Genomic DNA, 25,637 nt, shown 5'->3' on the forward strand with positions numbered 1-25,637 from the left:
CCTCCTCCAGCCCCGGTAGAACGCTTTCCTGCGGTGACCTGCGTCTGGCAGCCTGGGGAAACGATGAAACCACAATGCAGGGAGTTCGGTCCAAGGGAACATGGGAGATGGGAAGAACCGGGGGGGGGGGGTCAGTCCCCTTCCTGCCTCTCCCCCCACGGGCCACTCTGAGCCATGGCTTCCCCTGGCATCCCCTCCGGGAGGCCCTGCCCGCCGGGGGAGCACAACAGAGCAGCTCACGTGCCTCCTGCTGCTGGCGGGGGCCCTGCGCGGGCATCAGGGAGCAGGACTGGGTGTGTGGCACACAGCACAGCACCTGGCGCTCAGGCCAGGACCACGGGGAGGAGCGCGGGGCAAGCTGCAAAATGTAAAAGGAACAAAAAAAAAAAAAAAAAACAGCTTGCAATTGAGATAAATAATATTTTAAGGCGATATTTTTTAATGGCAATGTTTTTTAATCACCAAAATTGGCCCAAACATATCTAGGAGGGACAAAGTATCAAAGAGTTAAACAAAGGCAGAGAGGGACCCTGCCCCTGCCCCATCCGCCCCCACCCACCCCACCCTCCCCCAGGTCATACTCGTCCCCACACAAGCCCAAACACAGCAGGTTGGGGCTGAGCTGGAGTCCGTAGGACACACACACACACGCACACACACGCACCCGGCACGCACTCCCACATGCAAACCCATCTGTGAGTCAGATTCCGCTCAGGAAGAAGAATGTGAACTTTCCATTAGAGCAAATAATGGGTTTGCACAGTTAATCAGCCTGAATATTATTCCATTATCCACTCATAATTAGACCTGGCTACTGATCTAATTACCCAGGTCTCAGATCTCACCTTGAGCTGTGGAAGCCATTCTGCCATTCCCAGCGTGCTGTGACACTCTTCCTGGCAGTGAGGAGAAAGCCACTAGAGCTGGGAGACCTGAATCAGCCTAAAAGACCCGAGGGGGACCTGCAGGTAGCAGGGAGCCCTTACTTTCTATCAAACCCTAAGTAATCACAGTACGTCGTCACATGCTGAGCATTGGCCAAAATTAGAAATAGTGGGTTGATTCCCCGAAAAACGGAAAAGCTTATTTGTCGTTCAAAGATAGGGAGTTATTTACAGTATTAAATTCATCATCTTTTTGTATGCTGTGGTTTTAAATTTTTTTAGTGTTTATTTATTTTTGAGATAGAGAGACAGAGACAGAGCGTGGTCAGGGGAGGAGCAGAGAGGGAGGGAGACACAGAATCCGAAGCAGCTCCAGGCTCCGAGCTGTCAGCACAGAGCCCGACACGGGGCTCGAACTCACAGACCGCGAGATCATGACCTGAGCCGAAGGCGGACGGTTAACCGACTGAGCCACCCAGGCGCCCCAGAAGATAATTTCTTAAATGCAAATACTTGTCACCATACATGTTAACATGCTGTGTTCTTTTTCAGCATCAATTTTTTTTTTAGTGATCTTGTTTCCTGCTTACGGTGAGCGCTGTGGGATCATGCTTGCATTTTGTGTTTTAAAAACTACGTACAGGTAGTTGTACTGTTTATTGAAACATTCTTCCAACACCACAACTCCTGATGACTAACAAAGTAGTTTCTGATCACTGAGTGTCAGGAGACTGCGTGGCAGGGTGGAGGGAGCGAGGGGTTTCTGCTCGATGCCTGAGCTGTCATGAATAAGGGAAGTGAGTGGGGAAGCAGCAAAGTGGGGATTTTAACAGCATCATCTGCGATGCCTTTTCTAAATTTATGCCCAGTGAAATTTACCCCTTTCAGTGCATCGTTCTGTGAGGTGTGACAACTGCATTGTCTTAGAGGACCACTACCCACAATCCAGCATGAGAACGTCTGTCCGCCTGAGTACTGGCACACAGATGCTAATGTTAACGTCCCCAAAGTGGAAACAACCCAACAGGCGGACGGACAAAAACTGCTATGTTCACATAACAGATGACCACACAGCGACTGATAGAAGCACACTGTTCACGTGCACAACGTGTGTGAATCTCAGGCTCGTTAATTACACCGGATGAGAACAATTTAAAAAAATATATTTTATTCTATCATTCAGTTTATATAATATTCGAGACAAATCATATCCAGTGTTTGCTTGGGGATGGGGTATGAGAAGGATAAGGTGCATGATGAAACATTTGAGGGTGCTGGGATGGATATGTTCATTTTTGTGTACTGTATCGAAGGTTTTGCGGATGCATATGTACACCAAAACCTCAGGTCTTACGCTGAAAAATATGCAACTTACTGTGTGGCAACCATACCTCAGTAAAGCAGTCAAAGCAAGAGAATGAGGGAAGGGACCATAACAACAAACAATATAGAGACACAACCAAAAAGCTGTCTTAGAATATTCCACCCAAAAACAGCAGAAAATAATTTTATTTTCAAAAGCACATGGGATATTTGTCAATTTCTATCATAATCTTGACCATGTGACAAATGTAGACCTATATTACTGAAGTCATGTAAAGTGTGTTCTCTGACTATGATAGAATGAACTAACATCAATAATAGAGTGACATGTCAATAATCATCAAATACAGAATTATTTATTAATTAGTTAATTATTAACTAATATTAATTATTAATTATTAAAATTAAAACATTTTGATGTTTTTATTTATTTTTGAAGGACAGAGAGAGACAGAGCATGAGCGGGAGAGGAACAGAGAGAGAGGGAGACACAGAATCCCAGGCAGACTCCAGGCTCCGAGCTGTCGACACAGAGCCCGACCCGGGGCTCGAACCCACGAACCGCGAGATCATGACCTGAGCCGAAGTCGGACGCTTAACCGACTGAGCCACCCAGGCGCCCCTCGAATACAGAATTTAAGCAGTAAACTTCTAATTGGCTGATGGCTTAAAGAGTAAGTCTCAGAGAAAATTAGAAACTATTTTCTTAATATTTTTAGTTGAATCTGCCTTTTTAAGATAATCTGATGATCTCTGGCTTTTATTTTGGGAGCTTAGAGTGTCTACATGAATTTCAACAATAGCCAAATTATGGAAAGGGCCCAGATGTCCATCAACTGATGAATGGATAAGAAGATGTGGTTTATATATACGATGGAATACTACTTGGCAATGAGAAAGAATTAAATATGGCCTTTTGTAGCAATGTGGATGGACCTGGAAGGTATTGTGCTGAGTGAAATAAGTCAGCCAGAGAAAGACAGATATCGTATGTTTTCACTCATATGTGCATCTTGAGAAACTTAACAGAAGACCATGGGGGAGGAGAAGGGAAAAAAAATTTTTACAGGGGGTGGGGAGGCAAACCACAAGAGACTCTTCAATACAGACAGCAAACTGCGGGTGGATGGGGGGCGGCGGGGGAGAGGGGAAAATGGGTGACGGGCATTGAGGAGGGCACCTGTGGGGATGAGCACTGGGTGTTGTACGTAAGCGATGAACCATGGGAATCTACCCCCAAAACCAAGAGCACACTGTCTACGCTGTAAGTTAGCCAACTTGGCGATAAATTATACTTTTTAAAAAGTGACTCATGATATGGTTGATTGAAACTACCGTCTTGCAATTCGGTTTCTCTTTGGCCCATCTGTCTCCCCCTCTTCCCTCTATTTCTGCTTTTAAAAACTGTGTAATTTGTATGATTCAGCTTAATCTCTTCTGGGGGAAGACTTATTAGCTATACCTCTATGTTTCTTATTTTACACTAATTCATACCTGATATAAGAATATTAAACTGGTAGGTTTCCTTTTCTTCTTTTCATTCTTGTTTTTATTGTTGCAACACATTTACTTCTGCACCTGCCATGAACCCCAGATGATGTCTTATCACTACAGTTGCTTTAAACAGTTGATCTGTTTTCAGCTATTTAAGTAGTAAAACCAATGTCTTCACATTTCCTTATGAAAGCGTGATTCCTGATGGTCTTAATCTCTTTGGGCAACTGCAGGTTTCCACCTGGTTGTCTTTGTCCTCTGCTTGTAAGACTTTGTGGGGTTTTTTGTGGTATATTTCTGGTGAAGCAAATTTTCACCTTTGCCCTGGAAGATGTTTTCATTGTGAAAAAAATTCTAGGTTGACAGTTGTTTTTTGCTTCCTTTCCCTGCCTTAAAGATGCTGTTCCACTCTTTTAGCCCCTCTTCTGTCCAGCAAAAAATCTGCTGTGACTTCTGTGTCCTTCCGCGTGAAAAGCATCCTTTTGGTTTAGGATTTCTCTTCATCAGAAAGCTCATTCTTTTCAGCAGTTCGATTATGACCTGTCTTAGTCTAGTTTCTTCAGGATTTCTCTTGCATGGGCCCATTGAACCCTTCAGTTCTCTAGGTTATGGGACTGTTTTGTTCTTTCTTTTCTTTTCTTTTCTCTTCTAAAATCAGATTTGTAAATACTAACTAACTACTTTGGGCTATAATTTCTACAACTTTTTTTTTAAAAAAGTTAGAAACTTAGAAACTATTTTCCTAATTTCCTAATATTTTTAGTTGAATCTGCCTTTTTAAGATAATCTGATGATCTCTGGCTTTTATTTTGGGAGCTTAGAGTGTCTACATGAATTTCAACAATAGCCAAATTATGGCTATTGGAATATAGGGAATATATTCCAATATATTGGAATAAGGGAATATATTCCCTTTTTGGGGCCCCTCAATGGCTCAGTTGGTTAAGTGACCTGATTTTGGCTCAGGTCATGATCTCACAGTTCATGGGTTCGAGCCCCAAGTCGCGCTCTGTGCTGACAGCTTAGAGCCTGGATCCCACTGCAGATTCTGTGTCTCCCTCTCTCTCTGCCCCTCCCCTGCTCTCGCTCTGTCTCTCTCTCTCTCTCAAAATAAATAAAACATTTTTAAAATATTCCCTTTTCTCTCTCCTTTGTTGTAGGGCCTCCAATTATATGTATGCTTGGCCTTTTGAGAATTTCTCGCTGTTAACTAATGCTCTATATTGTTTTCAGATTTCTTCACTCTTAGAGTTCCATTTTTGAACAGTTTGTATTGATATAGCTTCACTTTCATTAATCTTGTATTCTCCCTCAACATCTATGTCAAACCCTGCCTGATGTATTTTTCATCTCAGATACTGTTATTTTCATACCTCAGATGTGATCTGAAAAACAAAAGTAATTTTACTTAATATGTTCAATTTTTCTTATAGTTTCTTAGTTGTATGTAATAAAGCTACAATAATTGTTTTACTATCTCTGTCTACTAATTCTGTCATTTGGAGTCTATTTTAAATTATTGATTTTTTTCATTTCTTCAAATTTACATTCTATTATCCTGTTTCTTGGCTAGACCTGAAATTCTTAGGATGTATTTTTAATCATTTTATTATTTTCACATCTTTCGTGCTGACAACTCAGTCAATTTACCAAGAATCACTTCAAAAGTCACCAGGTCCGCTCCAATCACATCAGAATGCCAGACGGTACTCGGTGGGAAATAATAATGTCTATCGCAAATGCTCTGCGAAGTCCTCTTGGAATAATAACACAACGTCTCCAATTATTTTGGATTGCCCGCTATGTTAGTGAAAAAGTTGTGTAGCGTTCCCGAGATAGTGATGATAGTTATTAGTACTATCCACTCTTCCCTGGGGAGAAACATGATGAAATGCTAATTCCCGACACCCTCTGTTTGTGCAGCAACACGTGATTACTCCTGCCCTATGAATCGTGAGCAGGTGGTATGTGTGTCGTAAGGTGGGGGGGCCCATGGCGGGAAGGTAGCAGACATAACCGTCTACGGCATGTGGTTAACCACCACCACCCAACCTACCACGGGTTTCATATCCCACAACCTGCCCCTTTGGGACGGCATGGATTTCTTCTTGTTCTGTTAACCCAGCAGTCATGCTCCCCACTTAGGACCTTTGAACTCTTTCTTCCTTCTCTCCAGAGCAGTCCTTTCATCCAGACATCCCCTGGCTTATCAGTTCACTTCTTCGAGGTCCATGCTCAAATGTCAGTTTATCAGTGAGGTTTCCCGATCATTCCCTCTCCAGTGATTGTGTCTTCACTGCAAGGAACCTTCCCTGTACCGTCCTCTCCTTTGTTTCCCATCATATTTAGCCGCACCTGACCTAAAACACTTACTTGTTAATTGTTGAAATGGTTTTCCTCCCCGACATGTGTGCACACACGTAACTATATAAACTCCTGAGGGAAGGATCTTTCCCAACATGTCCTGATTCCTGGGAAAAGGACCGTCACGTGGTAGGGACTCAATACCTGGTTGTGGTAAGAAGGAAGGAGAGCATAAATTAATGAACATCTAATACAGAGACTCAACTCACGCCCCAGTGACTGAGCCGACCTCCCTTCCTCTCCCTCTGCTGCCTCCAGAAAAGACACGAACATCGTATTTATCACCTCCTTTGACTATCAGTTGCCTTTCTAAGAGCACTTCTCCCCAGAAAGCTGAATGAAAGTAAGGGGGCTGCAGGCTCCGTGAGAAGCTGGGGGTACGGGGTTACCACAGCAATGGATTCCCTACAAGCAATTTCAACCGCAAACTGTCGATTTTGCCGCCCGTCTTCGGTCAGCCTGCAGTGTCTTGACCCATTGTATACCATTTTATACATACAGACACTGTCCTTGGTGATGTCAGTTCAGGGCTCTTACTCTGCTACACAAAGGAAGTTGTGTGTGAGTTGTGCCCAGGGTCACCTTTTTCGGCAGACCCAGTAGTATTTTGTGGCTGGACTCTTGCCAAACGGTGAGGACACTGGGGTTACGAATAACACCACCTTGAAATATATATATATATATATATATATACATATATATATATATGTATATATATATATGTATATGTAATATATCTGCATCAATCAGTAAGTCAATTTTTGGATACAGACACACAGATCTAGACATACATGACATATAGGGAGATACAGACGATTTACAGATTCAGATGCTGATGCAGATGTAGATATTACCAGGTCATTCTTTCTACAGCATTTTGATTTTGATGGGTTTGATAAAGAGAATAATTTATTGAGAAAGAGTACTTACCTCCTTTTCAAAGGTTGTCAGAAGTAACAGAACTACACGGGCAGAAGCCCTCAGGTCTAACCACGTGTGCCCCTCCCAGCACTACCCCTCGTAAAATAAATCTGGGCTTGGGGTGGCCCCAGGGCACTTGTCTCGATCAGGAAACACGGAGAAGATTCTGGAGGGCAACGGCTGTGGTCTAGTTGCTGCAGTAAAAAGGCATCAAGACACAGAGCCCCTGTCACTCTGTCCCTTCCTCAGATTCTCATCCACCAGGGGTGAGTGTGGGTGGAAAGACACAGAGGCCTGGCCCCCACTCGGTTTCTTGGAAGGAGGTAGGTGTGCAAGCAAGTTCTCATCCACGGCTTGAAAGGACAGCTCCCTTTCTTTGCATTATTTTATCGCTCCCTAGGTAACCCTGTTCAAAGTACTCTCATCTGGCCTACTTATAAAAAATTAGATGTCCTTCAAATTGCTTTTAAACTGTAGAATTACTCTCCACCCTTTAAATTCCCTTAAATTGATCTGTTGAAGAATCTGAACTTCGCGACCTATGATATTTCCCAGACCTGCAGTCTGCCTTTTCTCTTTTTTTTATATTTCCCGAAGCCTGGCACCTGGGTAAGACTCGGGTTTCCTGTATTTGGAATAAGTATAGTTCATGTTTAGCAAAATTCAAGGTGCAAGTTTACATGCTTTTTAATCTTAGCAACCAATGATGCTTAATGGCTAAATTTATTCACTCATAGCAAGCTATGAGATGGGTATGTAATATATATGTGCTAATATACAATAATCAATATGGCATAAGAACGTATTTATAGGTTTCCAAATAAAATATAGAGTACATAAATAGTATATGCTACTTAGCATAACTATATATTGATATATAATCTATCTTATATTATTTTATATCATATTATATAAATGTGTTACCTGTTATATATTATGTTAAAATTAAATATAACATAGAACAATGGGGCATCTGGGTGGCTCGGTCGGTTGAGCATCCAGTTGAGCTCAGGTGACACATGATCTCGCGGTTCGTGAATTTGAGCCTCGCGTCAGGTTCACTGCTGTCAGTGCAGAGCCGAATTCAGATCCTCTGTCTCCCTCTCTCTCTCTCTCTGCCCCTCCCCTGCTCTCCCTCTCCAAAATAAACATTTTTTAAAAATGAAACATAACAAGATGATTTCAGCAAGTGTCACATGATGAGAAGGAAATAAAGCCAGATGACAGAATAACGTGACCAGTGGTAGTCAGTGGTGCTACCTGGGAAGGCCTTAGGATTCGTGGCATCTGGCTTGAGGACTCAACGGCATTGTGGACCAGCGCTGCAAAGCTCAGGAAGAAGCTGCTCCAGGCAAATAAAACGGCAAACAAAGAGATTCCAGGTGTTGGCATGTCCCCAAATAAAGCACGGAAAACAGACGCTGATGAAAGAGGCCAGTGTAGTTAAAACACAGTAAGAAGGCAAGACAGAATTTCATAGTAGGTGACATTTTGTCTGGCCGCAGGGTGATGGCCTCGCAGGTCACACCCGCTGTATTTCAAACACCGTAAATGCCTCAAGCCACAGAGTCAGCCTGAAATGAAGCCTGCCCTACCGGGGCACACTCGGATTTAAAGATGTTCCTACTGCAACATGCCTTCCAGTGTTCCAGTAGATTCCCCGCATTGCACACATGAAATCTGTATAACTTTTCACCGTCCGTTTAAAATACTGCTCTTTTGCAGAAAAGATAGTGCGTACTATTTTATCCGGGGCTGATCTTACAGGGGAAGTAGTCTGCTGAGTTTAAGAACCATTGATGCTACGTCTACAGAGAGAATCAAGAGCAGAATTATTAGCGGAGTGGAGGGAAAAAAACTCATCCCCGTTACAAGAAAATTCCAGATGAATTTGCCCACGTGTTTCCTGCTCTTGGAGTCTTCAGCGTAGTCCTAGCATCCTGCACGTAAAATGCAAAGACGCCTTCCACATGTTTGTGTATTGCTAAAGATGCTATTCATTCCTGAAAAAAAAGAAGAGAAAAGGAAAGAAAAGAAAGAAAAGAAAGAAAAGAAAAGGAAAGAAAAGAAAAGAAGAGAAAAGAAAAGGAAAGAAAAGAAAGAAGAGAAAAGGAAGAAACGAAAAGAAAGAAAAGAAAGGAAAGGAAAGAAAGAAAAGAAGAGAAAAGAAAAGGAAAGAAAAGGAAAGGAAGGAAAAGAAAAGGAAGGAAGAAAAGAAAAGAAAGGGAAGAAAGGAAAGAAAGAAAAGAAGAGAAAAGAGCAAAAAGGAAAGAAAAGAAAAGAAAGGAAAGGAAGAAAAGAAAGGAAAGAAAAGAAAAGAAAGGAAAAAAAGGAAATAAAAGAAAAAATAAATAGGAAAGAAAAGAAAAGGAATAAAAGAAAAGAAAGGAAAGAAAGAAGATTAAAAAAAGAAAAGAAAAGAAAGAAAGAAAAAAGACAGGAAAAGAAAGGAAAGAAAAGAAAGAGAAGAGGAAAGGAAAGAAAGAGAAAAAAGAAAAACATCAAGGGGTTTCCATTTCCACCTTTTCTCAAAATTTGTGCAGCTATGAGTCTAAACTCTAGTCCTTTCTATGGCCATGGCCTCTCCACCCATATATTTTGAATGTATTTCCAAAGCATCTCTTTCTACAGCAGTATCTCTGGGCCATGGGATCTGAGCTCATCCACTCCCACCTTTTGGGCTCTGAGGTCTTACAGGGGATCTGGACCCCCACCATGAGGCCTCACGAGGTCACAGGCTTGCTGTCCTCTCGAGGGAGCTGAAGCCCCTGCCTCAGTCCCGGCCACTCGGCCCTGTAGAAAAGACAGGGACCTGACTTACACATTTTCCAATCAGTAATTTGACAGCTCAGACACTGAAACGGTGGATTAATTCAGGGAAAATGAGCTATGACCCCAGAGAACCACGGGCAAGGGCTCTCATACGCTCTTTTCCTCGCGCCTCGGTTTACGCATCACAGGATGCAGTGCCTGTTGGTTTCCAATGGACTTGTTGGGAAAAGAGAAGAATACGAGACACAGACACAACTCTGCTGCCCAACTGGATCACATGGAACCATTACAGCAGGTCAGCATTTACCGACTTTCCGTTGGACTGTTACTCACGCTAGATCGGAGACCAGTTCAACGCCACCCTCCTTTCCCACCGAGCTTTCATTTGCTCTCCAGTCCTGTGGCTCCTTTCCTCGCTGGGAATGGATCAGGCATTAGCAGCAGACAAGGTGGGGGTGCCGGGACCGCAGGGTCCCTTCCCGAGGCGTCCGTGCAAGCCGTGCACTGCCGGCTCTTCCAGAGTCGCGGTCACACTCGGCCTCACACCTGCGATCACACACCTGTGATGCAGGCACGAGCACTCTGCATCAGCCACGTGTCCCTCCCCACCCCCACCCCCACGGTCCCCATTCTTGGGGAGGGGGCTGTGTGACTCAGCCCCTGCTTTGCTGAGACGATGCGATCAGAGAAACAGAGTCATGGGACGCCTTTTCCAGTTACTGAGACCTGAATGCAGAGAAATTGAAGCCATTTTCTGAAAAGAGCAGGTGGCATAACCCTGTTTCGATAAGCGTACATATTCGCTTCGTGTCACTTCGTGGCCCATCTGGGTGGGCTAAGGGCTATGCTTGGTTTTGGAAAAGCATGTGGGTCTCTTGGATTCATTCTCTAGACCAGAGTTTCTCAATCTCACACAATTGGCATTTGGGGCCATGAAATTATTATTTGCTTAATTTATTTTATTTTATTTGAGAGACAGAGAGAGAGAGAGACAGAGAGAGAATGCCAAGCAGGCTCTGTGCTATAAGCACAGAGCCCGATGCAGGGCTCAAACTCACAAACCACGAGATCATGACCTGAAGCCAAAACCAAGAGTCGGACGCTTAACCGACTGAGCCACCCAGGCGCCCCCAGAAAGTTACTTTACAATGTTTTTATTTATTTTTTTAAATTTCTGTTAGGAGGGGGCAGGGTGCGGGGAGAGAGGCCGGTCCGTATGAAGTGGGGTGTTAGCAGTCTTCCCGGAATCCAGATTTCCACAGTCCACGCCAGCTGCTCCCATGCCAGTCCTGACAATCTCAGATGTTTCCAGATACTCCCAAGTGTCCCCCTCCCCGGGGGTCACCCACCAGTTGTTCCAGTGACTTTGAAAGGGCCTTGGCTTGATCAGTGTCTATCTCCGTCAGGGTGGAACCCTAGTAGGACCACTGAACGCCGATCTCTGGGACTCAGGACCACGCCACCCATGACTGTACCTGGTCCCTGGTTCCCGACACATGGTAGCCCACGAACGAGAGAGAAAAGAACTTGTCACCTTCTTGCCTGTCAATGTGGTAAGGCTCAGGCTGGGGCGCAGAGTTCCTACCCGTGAACATATGGGGGGGCACTGAGCTCCTCTGAATAACTCTGTCATGTGGGGTCACGGCACTGACTCAGATGACCTTCCCATGCTCCTGCCGACCCCTGCTCCTTAGCGCCCTTCTGCTAGGAGATTCCAATGCCCCCCCCCAGAGACCCCCACGAAGCCAGGCTAGGCCAACGCTGCTCTAACAGCCCGTCTTAAGCAATGGCCGTTTTGCACCATAACCCTAACCTGGAATCCTTATCTTGCTTAGAATTATTTATGCTATCCTTTCACAAATATTTTTTATTTAAAAATTTTGCACAGATCTTCACATTTTTTGTTCTCTTTACACTTTGAGTTTCTACCCTCTGTCTTCACAACAGCTGCCTCTTGCACGTTAGAAACCAAAAAGTTTAGTACTTTTTGAAAATACCCACGCTTTTCTCCCTCCAGGCACAAACTGTAAGGTTTTCTTTTTTTCCAGACTCATGACTGTGATCATTTTACAGATGGATTTCTAAGTGCAGGGAAATAGAACCATCATTCTTTTCCTTTCCCCCCGGGATATTGACAACTTTGATCAGAATTTATTTCCTAGATGATTTCTCTTTCACGCACATCAATGGTAATTTTCAAATTTAGTTTGGATAATAACATGTATTGATTATAAAGTGACTGCATAAATTCAGCCAGTTTAATTGGAATTTTATTCCCCTCCCATGAGGGTCCTTTGCTCTTTTCCCATAATTTTCCAACTGTCAGAGGACAAAATAAGCCTGCCAGGAGTTCACATACTTCTTCCACGCAAAAAAAAAAAAAGTTGCTTAAAGATGAGCCTCATTAACAATTACCGGTTAGATTAATTAGTGGTTTAAAAAGCCCCACTGAGACGTTAGAACCAGAGTCCCTGGAAAGCAATCTTCTGTTTACATATGAGAATTCCACTGGATGTGATTATCCCGTGATCGCTCTACAAGCATCCTGGGACTGCATGAAAATCGTGCCAGTTAATTATAAATGAGAACACTAGGAACTGACAAGCAAGCAACGTGGTTCTGAGAATCCGTACGCGTTCCTGAGTTTTCGTGTGAAGTCTGTTTCGCGTTACTTTTTGGAATTTCTATAAGAGACATTTAAAATTACATCCCTCTTGAACTTGAAGTTGCATAGATATGTTGAAAGAATTTTATGTGCTTCTGAGTTTGACACAGGGACAGATTTTAGACACAATCTGGTTACACACTGTGAAATCTGTGTATCTAGCCACGGTATATGTATTCTTTTCTTAGAACGTCGATTCTGGGGGCGCCTGGCTGGCTCAGTCGGTTAAGCGTCCAACTCTTGACTCTGGCTTCAGGTCACGATCTCACAGTTCACTGCACTGACAGTGTGGAGCCTGCTTGGGATTCTCTCTCTGTCTCTCTCTCTGTCTACCTTGCTCACGCTCGCTGGCTCTCTCCCTCTCTCTCTCCCTGAAAATAAATAAAATAACATTTAAAAAAAATCAAATCCTTAAAAACAAAAAGAACATCAATTCTGTCCTTGATGTGACGGCCAATTGTGTTTATAATATAAGGATGAATTTTTCAAAATACCATTGTCCAAGGATAAGAGACTTTAAAGAGGAAAAGAAGGCAAGTCAGGCTTTTTTGGCTACTTTCTCTAAACACTGGAGTGTAAAGCTTGCAGCAAACTAAATCAACATAGACTCCCTCTATGGCAAACTCCACCAAATAAACTATGTATGTAAATCGAACAGCTCTAAGGAAAGCTGAACACTTCTACCTTGATGCGTGAGTAAGAACGCCAAAGGCCGGGAGAACCCCATGTTCTCCGGGGGAAACAATGCGCGTGCCCGCCTGAAGCACCCAGAAAGGATGCCCCAGGGGAGCCCGAAAGACGTGGTGGCCTTTTTATAATCATTTGCTTAAGTTTTACAAATGGTGAGAAATGTTAGCGTGGACGATGAGTACGGCAATCTGGAGCCTGTCGGTCATGCTTGTGCAAGTAGGTGAAAACCACATTTCCTGGTATCGGAAACACCTGCTTAGACAAAATGGGGAAAATCCAATCCTTCAGGCCTGGTCTAGCAGGAGCCTGGGCCTGGTGCAGATCCGCCCCCCAGAAAGCAGACGACACATGGACCTGTGACAGGCATGTCTCGCGGAGACACGACAGACTGGGGAAGAAGCTGCCAGAAGCTTCAGGAATCACCGGTCCTGGACGCGAGTGCTCCACTGACCTCCTTTGCAGGATGCAATAGCCAAGAATGATCTCAACGGATCAGGGACAAAGGGACGCTGGGATCCCACCTGCCGGGGGGCTTGGAGAATGTCCTGGGCAGCCACCATCTCTCGAGACGATGGCTCGTTTGTCTGCTCTGTGAGGCTGCAAGGCAGAGACAAGCCAGCCACCAGCTGCCCGCCCTGGTCGGCAGGGCTGGAGGCCTCTCTCCTGGGTCACAGATGGCTGTCTTCCCACTGGGTCCTCACCTGGTGTCTCCTCTGTGCCTAAGTCCCCTTGGTGTCTGTGTGTCCAATGTCCTCTTCTTAGAAGGCCACCAGTCAGACTGAATTCATTCCCACCCCAACGGCCTGATTTTTATTTGAGGCCCTGTCTCCACATACGTCACATCTGAGGAACTGGACATTAGAGCCTCAACTATGAGTCTTGGGGGAACACGATGAAACCCACGGAGGAGACGAGAACGAGGGTCACCTTGAGCAGGGCCGCCGGGCAGGAAAGCCGAAGAATGAGGTGTGTGGATAGAAGCAGATGATGTCAGAGAGACTGGAGAATGCTGTGCTCCTGGCCTCGGACATGGAACAAGGGGCCAAGTGCAAGTGGTCTCGCAGCTGGGCAGTGCAGGCGAACAGATTGCCCGTGGCGCCTCCGGAAGGAGTGCAGCCCTGCTCATAACCTTGATTTTACGCCAGTAGCTGCCATTTTGGACTTCCAAGCTCCAGAACTGGAAGAGGACAGAGTTTTGATGTTTTAAGCCCTTGAATCTGTGGCGATTTATTACAGCAGCAATAGAACACTAACGTGCGGGTCCAGTGCCCCCATCGCCAACAGCCGCTAAGCAGATACGTCTGTAGAATTCTCTCCTCCAAACGCAGTGATTGGTCCAAAGGTGGGAACATGAGCCAATCAGCGTCCTTCCCCGGGCTGTTCTGTTTGGGGCCGAACTCCGGGCAGGTGCGGCTTTCCCTGTGCGGGTCTAGAATCGTCCAAAAGTGTATCTCCTATGGCTTAGGAAAAGCCCGTCTGCAGCCTAGAGTCAGAGTTGCTAGATGTGAAGAAAAGGAAGAGGACGAGGAGGAGGAAAAGGGTTCCAAGTGCTGCCCGAGCCCCGGGGTCCAGCTGATCTCACACCCTGCCTGCCCTGACTCTAGTGTGGTTAAATGAAGCTATGCCCCTTGTGCTGGTTTGGGCTGGATTTCCTTGAGTCCCGATCAGAGTCGGAACTAAACCGTGTTACAGTGACAGATGGGGACGCTGAGCATGTCCCCTCCCCAGTGTAAAGGTGACTAAGCCTCACTGTGGGACCCCGTGCCTCCTGCGGGGGGCTGCAGGTACCCTGACTGCTCCCCGCTGAGTATGCTGAGCGAAAGGCTGAAGTAAATGCCGGTGACACTTCCACACGTGGCTGGGGAACTGAGGCCAGCGGCCAAGCTGTGGGCAGAGAAACGTCAGAGCTGGGAATGGAGACGGAAACCCCCGCCACGCAGAACCAGGAGCTCATGCGAGGGACAGAACGATTCGAGGCCAAGCTGCCTGACTTCACACCCCGTCTTCACACCTTTCGACAGAGGCGCTTGGGCAGAACATTCCGGCTCGCCGCCCCCAGACCCCCATCTGTGAAACGGGGCTAGTGAAACACCTGTTGCCTGAGATCGGTGCGGTGGTTAAGGAATTTACACGAAGAGATCACACAGACAGAGGCTCACGGCCAGCTCCTGGGGACGCCCAGCCTCTGTGACAAGTGTCCTCGCCTCCTGCCTTCTCACTTGACACACCGCCTCCAGAAGGCAGGTGGCCTATCCCTAGGGCCTCAGGCTGGGCCTGATCAGAAGTGAGGCTCCCCACTCCCTCCGTTCCCAATCTGAGCCACTGCCAAGCCCAGGGATGATCGTTTCGGCCTCCCCCGCCTTCCCAGACAGCACCTTCCCCACGAGGAGCCGGAAGGCACTCTTCACATAAAGCCTTCCCCGTTTAATTCGCTCTGTGTTCGCACTGCGGGAGACCATATTCTGCCCTCCATCCGGCTTTTTCTCCTGCCTTGAAAATCCGATACTGTTCCCGAGGCGCTCCTCGTGTCTGTCATTATGCCCCCCGTGCTGGGGGATTCGCTGCTTCCAGACGCTTGATTTCCTGAGCCGACAGTGATTCCCAAAACTAGGGAGAAGGGAGCGCTTACCTGCGACGGTGTTCGCGGAAGGCTGCTGCTTTTACTCCTAGAGTGTTTACAAGGCACCCCTCTTCCGTGGGTTCTCTGACACACTGGTTGTGGAGACGCCGTTGTGAAAGGGACCTGTGCTTGCTGCAAAGCGTTTCACGGCAAAGGCAGAGAACACCGCAAACTCAGAAACGCGGTAGTCGACCTGAGCCAGCCTCCCCGCGTGGGGGACCACCCCTCTCTGACTTGATGTCCCGCGGTGAGATCTGGGTTACAGCCAAGGCTCTCAGTGCTCCTGGCGAGTTGTCTGGGCAAAGGGAATAAACAGGAGAAGAGCCTCTGAATGGGACGGCCTGGGTCACCGGCCCGAATCCCGTGTCCCGCCAACACCTTGTTCCTCCTTCGCCTGACTCTGCCGCTCTGTGAGGCCGGACCTCCCACTCGCGGACCCCCTCATCGTTAAACAAAGACACAGATACACATCTATCTCGCCCCGCCCCTCCCCCGACAGTGCCACCGGCTCTAAATAGGCCGGGAGCGCGGCATTCACCCTCTGCAAGTGATTCCGGGCTCGAGTCCGCCCCCTCTTTTCTCAGGACGTGCAGCATCACTTACTAGCGACACAGAAGTGACAGCGGGACGGGCACATAGCCTGGGTGTATTCCAAGCCCATGCCTGCCTCTATTTCCAGCTCACCCTTTTTCCCCCAGATAGAACCAATTTTTCTGTTTCATTTGTTTATTTCGAGAGACAGACAGCACGAGCAGGAGGAGGGGCAGAGAGAGAGAGAGAGAGAGAGAGAGAAGGGGACAGAATCCCAAGCAGGCTCAGTGCTGTCAGCACAGAACACGACACGGGGCTCAGATCCACGAGCCGTGAGATCACGACCTGATCCAAATCAAGAGTCAGACGCTTAGCAGACTGAGCCACCCAGGCGCCCCAAGATAGAACCACCTTGTACGGCTGAACCGCTTCCACCGGTGGGGACACGGTGGCCACTGAGTGCCGTCTCTGCGGCTGTGTCCACGTCCCTCTGGCTCTACGCCTTTTTCTGACTCACACTCCCCAGCCTGCCAACTTCTGCGCCTTTGGACAAACTGGTCAGAGCCTGCCTCAAATGCAGGGATGGGAGGGGCCTTCAGCAAGTTCACTCCCAGCATTAAAGGTGTATTGGCAAGTAAATCAGTGTTTTCGACACTGGCGAGGCCTTTATTAACCATCGACGTCTGTTCTAGAAGATACAGACCTGATGCACGTATCCCGGGAGTAGAGGAACTGTGACTTGCTCGTTGGTTGATCCCTCTTGGGGCATGCCTCGGTGGTTTGCTCTTAGAAGCAGACAAAGTAGGGGCGCCTGGGGGGCTCAGTCGGTTAATTGTCTGACTTCAGCTCAGGTCATGATCTCACAGTTCGTGGGTTCGAGCCCCGCGTCGGGCTCTGCGCTGACAGCTCGGAGCCTGGAGCTGCTTCAGATTCTGTGTCTCCCTCTCTCTCTGCCCTTCTCCCCTGCTCTGTCTCTCTCTCTCCAAAATAAATAAACATTAAATTTTTTTTTTAAAGCAGACAAAGTAGTCATTGCTGAATAAAGGAAGCGATGAATGTCACAGAACAGAAAGGAAAGACGGAGACTCAGTGAATCCGCACACGCGTGACGGCTGCAGGAGAAACAACAGAGAGAAATCACGAAAACAGGATTTCTTCTCTAAATGCCGCCAAGGGCAACGTCAGCCGCAGCGGCATCGTTCTGGGGTTGAGGAGGGTACAGCTACGTGCCAAGTTGAGGACAGCCCAGAGATTTCCAAATCTTATCCTTACCGGGGGAGTTTTCTAAAACTCCATCGTTTCCAGGGCCCCACCTCATACTGACTGTTGGCTAAATTAGAGTCGTGAAGGGATGAGGCCATGGAACTTCCATTAAAAATAAAATAAGCCTTTGCAGGTGGCAAGCCACGCAGAAACCCTGGCCTAGTTGCTGGAACCACAGTTCTGAAGACGGACAACCGGGCTGGATGCTCGTTCCCATCACCGACTAGCTGCCCTCTGAAACAATCCCTTCTCCGTGGCTTGTGAAACACAACAGTGACGGCCCCTCGCTTCTGTCGCATCCGTGACATCAGGATGGAAGGAGTCAGTGTGCGAAGTCTTCCTCATCGAGTGCAGAGAGGTACAGAGGAAGGCTGCTGTGGTAACTGACTGCAGGCAATCAGCCCTTTCCCACGAGCTAAGCGTCACCCCGATCCCTTTTGTCGGGGGCCAGGGCCCCATCTTTGCGTCCCAGGAGGGTGTGGACATGAGGAAGTAGAGGGAGAAAACCAAAGAGGAAAGGGAGACCCCACGCCGGGAAGCACTGGGTTAATTCCAACCAACCCCTTTAAGTCTGCAGCTGTCCTGACGGTCACCACCCCTGCGATCCCGGCACCTGCATCCCGTGGGCACTCAGCCTCCTCTCGCGACGCCCTCTGGCTTATTCTTTCCGACTCAATCACTTTCGACCATCTTCTTTGACTTCCAGCTGGACAGTCTGGAGGGGCCACGGGCTTCCCTCTGGCACCCCGCACCCGGCGGCAGTGTCTCTGCTCCGCACAGCCGGGCATCGAGGCATCGAGGGTGGGGCTGCCCAGGTCCCAGGGCGCGTGACCCCGTGAGCTCCCGTCCCCCTAGTGGAACACCTGCCATACGGGCTTCGGCGGCGACCCCCGCAGCCCCACCGGGGTGCAGCCCAGCCTGGTCCTCTGGCTTCCAACGGTCCGTCCTGTTTCCTTAATTTTTTTTTTTAAAAACATCAGTTGACTTCTCTTTCCCGTTCTTAAGGAATATTTCAATGTCGAGGGCTGGGAGGTTTCATGGCCACCTATCTGTTAACAGGGACATCTTGGATTCCGGAGACCAAAATGCGGCTCAGGAGAGTTGGAGACGTCAAGGCAAGTGACGAGCCAAGTTCAGGAGTGGCGGGGGCGGGGGGCAACGGCGAGGTGCCCCAGCGGACCCCCAGGTGCGGAAACCCTCCCACGGCGCCCCTGAGAACCGAAGTGGCAGCCATGGCTGTGGGGACACGGGGGCCCCACAGGTGGTATCGGGGTGTGCAACCTCAGTTACGGGTGTGAACGCAGGCATCGGGGCTTCCCTTTGCAGCTGCTGGAAGCTTCTGACTGGGGGGAGGGGACTAGGCAATGGTGCCGAACCACCACCGGGCCACGTGCTGCTCGGAGCCAAGAATGCAGCCAGCAGGCTCGACCGACACAGGGCACTGGAAAACCAGGAGCCAGACGACGATCTTGCGGTTTGTGAGTTCGAGCCTCACAGCTGCCAGACTGTCAGCACAGAGCCCACTTTAGATCCTCTGTCCCTCTCTCTCTGCCCCCCCCCGACCTCAAAACAAATTAAAAAACCCAAAAACCCAGAAGCCAAGTCTGGCCTGCCCCACCCTGGACATAGGGAGCTGTGACAGAGAACGAGGTCACTATATACAGACATGGAAAGGGCTCCAGGCTGTGTTACGAAGTGAAATCAGCAAACTGCAGAAAGGACGCTACATTCTGCGTAAGAACCAGGGCCTGGGGCTAGAAGGATAAATGTTTTCCTCTATTCACATAATCAAACAAGAGGACTATGTATAAATTAATAGAAACAATTTCCCTTCAGGTGGGAGGGCACGAGATAGAGATAAATGGGGTAAAAATGAGATGTTTGCAATGTGCGTTTTTATTTTAGTCTGAGCCAGAGATTTTAAATTAAGCCTGAAAGAAGCTCAGTTTTTCAATCTTCCCGCCTTAAGGGCACAGATCACACTCTTAAACGTGGCAGTGTCGGGACAGAAAACACGATACTTTTCCTACATAGACTCACTCAGGGTTCTCTTCCTACTGTGGCTGGAGTGTATTCCTCTCGTAACATCTTTAAAATTTTCCCCTTAGGGAGAAAACGTCTCCTCAGTTCAAGTAATAAAACTATTTTCTCAGGTGTGCAAAGCAAAATTGCTGAATAATTCCAAGCGCTGTGAATATATATCACCCTGTCATTTGTGTCTTGTCTTATCGCTTCCCCGCCCCCCTGGCCCCGAGTCCCGCAGTCACGCATGTCGACCCACTAAGCCCCGAGGAAAACAGCTGTATTTAGACCATACACGTTTGCTTCTGGCTCCTGTCTCTGCAGGGAAAAAAAAAAAAAAAATGTGGCTTAAAGACACGGTCCGAGCAGAAACTGAAAGGCAGGACGATCCAAATGCTCGAAGCTGTGCGTGACCGTTTAATGTACCCTGGCCAGTTAACTACAAGAGCTGGGTCACCGTGTACTTTCCCGGCAGCCCGCAGAGCCCCCAAGTGACCCTGGAGAAGAGGTCAGTTTCCGGTGAGCCAACATGCGACAGAACATGTTTCCGCTTTCAAACGAGGACCACATCTTGGACTTGCATGTGCTTATAAAGGGGATCACGAGGGGGGCCCCGGGGGCGGGGGAAGGGGGCTCTGTCGGTTAAGCGTCCGACTTCGGCTCAGGTCTTGATCTCGCCGTTCATGAGTTCGAGCCCCGCGTCGGGCTCTGGGCTGTCGGTGCAGAGCCCACTTTGGATGCTCTGTCCCCCGATCTCTCTGCCGCTCTCTTTCTCTCTCAGAAATAAAGAAACTTAAATAAAAAGGTTGGGGGGGGGGAATCACAGGGAGCCAGCCAGCGCTCCACCAGAATCACTCCTCCGCTACAGCGGCTGGGGGGACCAGACAGCCCTTCCGTTTCCCAGCCCCCCACGCGTTGGCCTGGGCGCATAAGTCTAGCTGGTGACGTGTGAGACAACGTGGTACGTGCCATTTGAGACGCGCCTTGTCTCCTTTGTGCTCTGTCCTCTCTGCCAGCCGGACGCAGCAGGCGATGCTGAGATTCCAGAGAAATGGCCCAGGCGAGGGCTCCAATCCCTACGTGCTGGCGAGGCGCCCACAGTCCAGAGCCGTGGCGGGAGCAAGTTCGCTGCTGCTGTGCTTGAACCACGATGCCCCCCAGGTTCTATTTCTTACAGCACGAGTTTAACCAACACGCTGTTTGAAGTGATGCGGTGAAAGCACCCAACACTCATCACACGTCCACCGCGGGCCAGGCGTTGCTTTAAGGGTGCCGCTCACATTATTACGTTAAAATTTCAGGAAAGCTCCACGTGGAACTGCCATCCCCCATTCGTAGATGGGGAAACCGAGGGATAAGGGGAGTTATGTACCTCGTCCTCAGGCTCAGGTTCTGAGTCACCAGTATGGCTCAGTAGCTCACGCTTTAAATCTCAACTCTGTATGCAATAAATACGGGTTCGTATTTACAGGTAGAGCCAATATTTTTCAACTGGCAGCTTTCACTTAAAAACACTTAAGGTCAGTTGGGCATCCGACTTCAGCTCAGGTCACGATCTCACGGTTCGTGGGTTCGAGCCCCATGTCGGGCTCTGTGCTAATGGCTCGGAGCCTGGAGCCTGCTTGGGATTCTGAGTCTCCCTCTCTCTCTGCCCCTCCCCCACTTGTGCTCTGTCTCTCTGTCTCTCAAAAATGAATAAATGTTAAAAAAAATTAAAAATAAAATCTGAAAGAAAGAAAGAAAGAAAGGGAGGAAAGAACACAGTGAGATACCATTCCAGCCTTACCCTGTGGGCTATAATCAAAAAGACAATGATGGGACGACTGGGTGGCTCAGTGGGTTAAGCATCTGACTCTTGATTTCGGTTTACGTCATGATCTCACAGTTTATGAGATCGAGCCTCGCATTGGGCTCTGTGCTGACAGCACAGAGCCTGCTTGGGATTCTCTCTCTGCCCCTCCCCTGCTCTCTCTCCCTCAGAAATAAATAATGGGGTGCCTGGGTGGCTCAGTCAGTTAAGCGTCCGACTTCGTCTCGGGTCATGATCTCATGGTTTGTGAGTTCAAGCTCTGAGTCGAGCTCTGTGCTGACAGCTCGGACCCTGGAGCCTCTTTGGATTCTCTGTCTCCCTCTCTCTCTGCCCCTCCCCCACTGGTGCTCAGTCTCTCTCTCTCAAAAATAAATAAACATTAAAAAAAAAAAGATTCAAGATGCTAGCTCTCTCTTGAAAAATACAGAATAACGGGAAATGAACTCAGCAACCCTGCATGGCACCAGCCGGCTGGGAGTAGGCACGCGTCTCCGTTTATACATTCGGGCCCCTGGGCTCTAGAAAATCTTCACCCCTGAGTGGACTGTCTGCTGTTTGTCACCCAGCTTGCTCTTGTTTCCGCGCCCCCTCACGTGTGCGGGATGACAGGTAGCCTTACAGGAATGTGATTGAGAAGGAAAAAAGTAGGGCTGACACAGAACTCTGAAGAAGTCAATAATAGGTCTACAGGTTTAATACACAAAAATCAAATCACTACAAAATGGTCCGTTCATCTACGAGTGCTCCTTGCCTCCTCCCGTCGGCCACAGGTTTTGTGATCTCTGCTCAGTACTCGCCTGCCGGGACCTGGGACAGCGGACCAGGCACTGAGGAAAGTTAGCATCTGGCCGTCCTCTTTGAGGCGTTAGTGACAAAGAGATGTGGAAGAATGGAGAAGAAGATCACACAGCGAATTACTACAATTACAGAAACAGTCCAGGTAGCACGATCTATGCCATCAAGCACGAAAATCTATCGGCACCGTCCGAAGCTTCTTGAAATTTTTAAATGATCCAATTTCTGGGATCCCTGGGGGGCTCCGTCGGTGAAGCAACCGACTCTTGGTTTCGGCTCAGGCCACGATCTCGTGGTTCCTGGGTTCCAGCCCCACATCGGAAGAGATTCTCTCTCGCCCTCCCTCTCTCTGGCCCTCTCCTGCTCGCACTCTCTGTCTCTCTCAAAGTAAATAAGTAGACTTACAAAGAAAATAAATACAATGATCCAATCTGTTACCGAGATAAACAATGATGGTAAAGAAATCACCCAAACAACTCACATGAAGATCAGAAGGGCCTTGTGGCTTTCGCGGAGAACCGCACGGCCCCTGAGATCGTTCGTGATTTGACCAGGAGGCTCTGCGGTGACGCCCGCCAAGGTCAGGGGTGGACCACACAGGCGCGGGAGGTGATGCGTGCGTTCCTAGGTTTCCAGGAAACAACCCACAGCCCAATTACACCTCATCAGGCCTTTCAAATGCCAAAGGCTGTCGGGCGGCCGCGGAAGACCATTCGTAAACCGTCCGTGTCCCCGCTAGACCACCCTCCTGACTCCCCCATCCCTTCCTTTGATGGCAGTTATTTCAGAAGGAGGGAGACACATCACCAGCCACGTAAATCATGTGGCGCTGAAAAGGTCACACTAACAGAGCCGGGAACTGCCTTTTAGCGCGCGTTTGAAGGATTTAAAACCTCATTACTGTATCCAGGATTGTAAAGAGCAAACGATAACAGGACTTTCACTAGGAACCGAGAGCTGAGTAGCTCACCGTTTTCCCGATGTATTAAAAGCGTCTGATGCTGATAACGCCGTGCCCACTTGCCACGGCCTCAGGTGGGGGGCCGTGGACACCCCCAGTGAGGAACCACTCGCCCCCCGACCCAGAGCACGGTGCTGGGAGTAGTCAGGGGTCACGGGAACCCGTCCCAGACGCCAGGACTCAGAGTTTCATCTCGCCAGCACCGTGCGCGCTCGCCTAAGAGCAAGAAAGGTTTTGCGTTGATGAAAACACCGGAGGGAACTGTATCACGGGAGTTCTGCCCCGTGCCTTCCCTGTGTCCCAGAGTTGCATCAGCCGTTTCTAGAACGTTCTTCTTCCTGCAGCAGACAGTGATACATTCAAGTCACTTTATTTGAAGGGATTTCTGATTCTCGCTCACCCCCGACATGTTCCATATAGGCTCACTTCCCCGCCAAGTTGTTGATTCAACACATTTCTTCCACCTTGACTGAGGGACAACCGACAAATAAAAAGCCTGTATATTTAAGGTACACAGCGCGATGATTTGATATATGCATATGTTGTGAAATGATCACCACAATCCAGCTAGTTAACGTGTCCAAGACCTCATATAGCTTGTGCGTGCGTGCACGTGCGTGTATGTGTGTGTGTGCGTGGTGGGAACACGAATCTACTCTCTTGGCCAGATGCAAACACCCCGTGCAGTGTTGGTAAGCGTAGTCATCGTGCTACACATCAGGTTCCGAAAGCTTCCTCGTCTTGTAACTGAAAATTTGTACCTTTGCCAACATCTCAAGGCATTTTCATTACACCCCATTTTTTTCTTTTCTTTTTTTTTCTTTGGTAGCAATCTCTACACCCAACTTGGGGCTTGAACTCATGACCCTGAGATCAAGAGTCGATGCTCTACTGACTGAGCCAGTCATGGAACTCCAAATATACCCCATTTTTTAGCACAGGATCAGAACTAGCTTTGGAAACCTTAAGGCTCTTTTTATACAAAAGCAATGAAAGTCTTATTATAAGATGTTGCATTCGATTGTGTTACTATGAGACGGGCTGGTTACAATCCATGACTGTGTTGTTGTGCACAGCCTAAGAAGTTATCCTCTCAGAATAAAATTTAAGAATCCCTTCATCTGAAGACATCCAGATGGCTAACAGACACATGAAAAAACGCTCAACATCACTCATCATCAGGGAAACACAAATCAAAACCACAATGAGATGCCATCTCACCCCTGTCAGAATGGCTCACATTAACAACTCAGACAACAACAGATGTTGGCGAGGATGCAGAGAAAGAGAATCTCTTCTGCATTGTTGGTGGGAATGCAAACTGGTGCAGCCGCTCTGGGAAACAGTGTGGAGGTTCCTCACAAAATTAAAAACACAACTACCCTACGACCCAGCAATTGTACTACAAGGTCTTTATCCAAAGGGCACAGGTGTGCTGGTTCGAAGGGGTACATGCACCCCAACATTTACCGCAGCGCTATCGACAACAGCCAAAGTATGGAAAGAGCCCAAATGTCCATCGATGGATGAATGGATAAAGAAGATGTGGTATATACATATAATGGAGTATTACTCGGCGAACAAAAAGGATGAAATCTTGCCATTTGCAACTACGTGGCTGGAACTAGAAGGTATTACGCTAAGCAAAATTAGCAGAGAATATCATGTGACTTCGGAAGATACAAAACAGATGAACATAGAAGAAGGGAAGAAAAAATAATATAAAAACAGGGAGAGGGACAAAACACAAGAGACTCTTAAATACAGAGAACAAACTGAGGGTTGCTGGAAGGGTCGTGGGTGGGGGGATGGACTAAATGGGCATTAAGGAATCTCCTCCTGAAATCATTGTTGCACTACAGGCTAACTAACTTGGATGTGAATTAAAAAATAAAAATAAATTTAAAAAAAAGAATCCCTTCCTTTGCAAAGCTATGATATGGGAAAACCTGAATTTGCATGAGCACAAAAAAAAAAAAACACACCAAAAATCCAAAAACCTCAATTTAATCTATCCGTAACAGAATTCAGAATTCAATTTACAAAATGCCATTTATCCATAATTTTTTCAGGATCACTGTCTAGGAATATTTTATGAGATACCATTGGACACATAAGCAGGAACCAAAATAAAAAAAAAAAAATCCCTGTAGGGTCCAGGCAGGTAACAGAGATCAGTGGAGTAGGTCTGGTGTCGATATTAGAGATATGCCATCCACTGTGGCTAGCGGGAGTGAGCAAACTCCTACCAGGAGGGCGGCCACTGATCGGAGGGACCCAACTGTTGCCAGATGAGAATGCTGACAGAGTGTTTGTGAATCTTCAGAGTTTTCAAGAAAAACAAAACAAAACAAGAAATTGAGAATCTCCTCATTTTTCATGACCGGTAAAAAAATAACCAAAGGTTTTTAAAGCAAACAGTGCAAATCTTCTGCTGTATTTGCTTCAAGAACCATGATTTTGTAACCCCGATCATGTAATTCTGATTCCACCGGAAAAGCATGGGAGTGGATGTGTTTCAT

General features: G+C 47.7%; 1 long non-coding RNA gene across 4 annotated transcripts in view; it reads right to left on the reverse strand.

The window, feature by feature from the left end:
* Positions 1–247: 247 nt before the first annotated feature.
* The window catches only part of LOC132665262 (uncharacterized), a 101,551-nt gene continuing 76,161 nt past the window's right edge, over positions 248–25,637 (reverse strand). The window contains exons 3-4 of one of the 4 annotated variants that reach the window (XR_009604036.2): positions 10,066–10,304; positions 250–358 (exon numbers count right to left, since the gene is read on the reverse strand). This is a non-coding gene — a long non-coding RNA (uncharacterized LOC132665262). Of the gene's footprint in view, positions 359–8,349; positions 8,990–10,065; positions 10,305–13,521; positions 16,017–25,637 lie in introns of those variants that run through there. The other 3 variants (XR_013551407.2, XR_009604037.3, XR_013551408.2) reach the window with 3 other exon arrangements.

This window comes from Panthera onca, chromosome D3 (assembly GCF_046562875.1).
Source record: "Panthera onca isolate mPanOnc1 chromosome D3, mPanOnc1 haplotype 2, whole genome shotgun sequence".
Lineage (NCBI taxonomy): Eukaryota > Metazoa > Chordata > Mammalia > Carnivora > Felidae > Panthera > Panthera onca.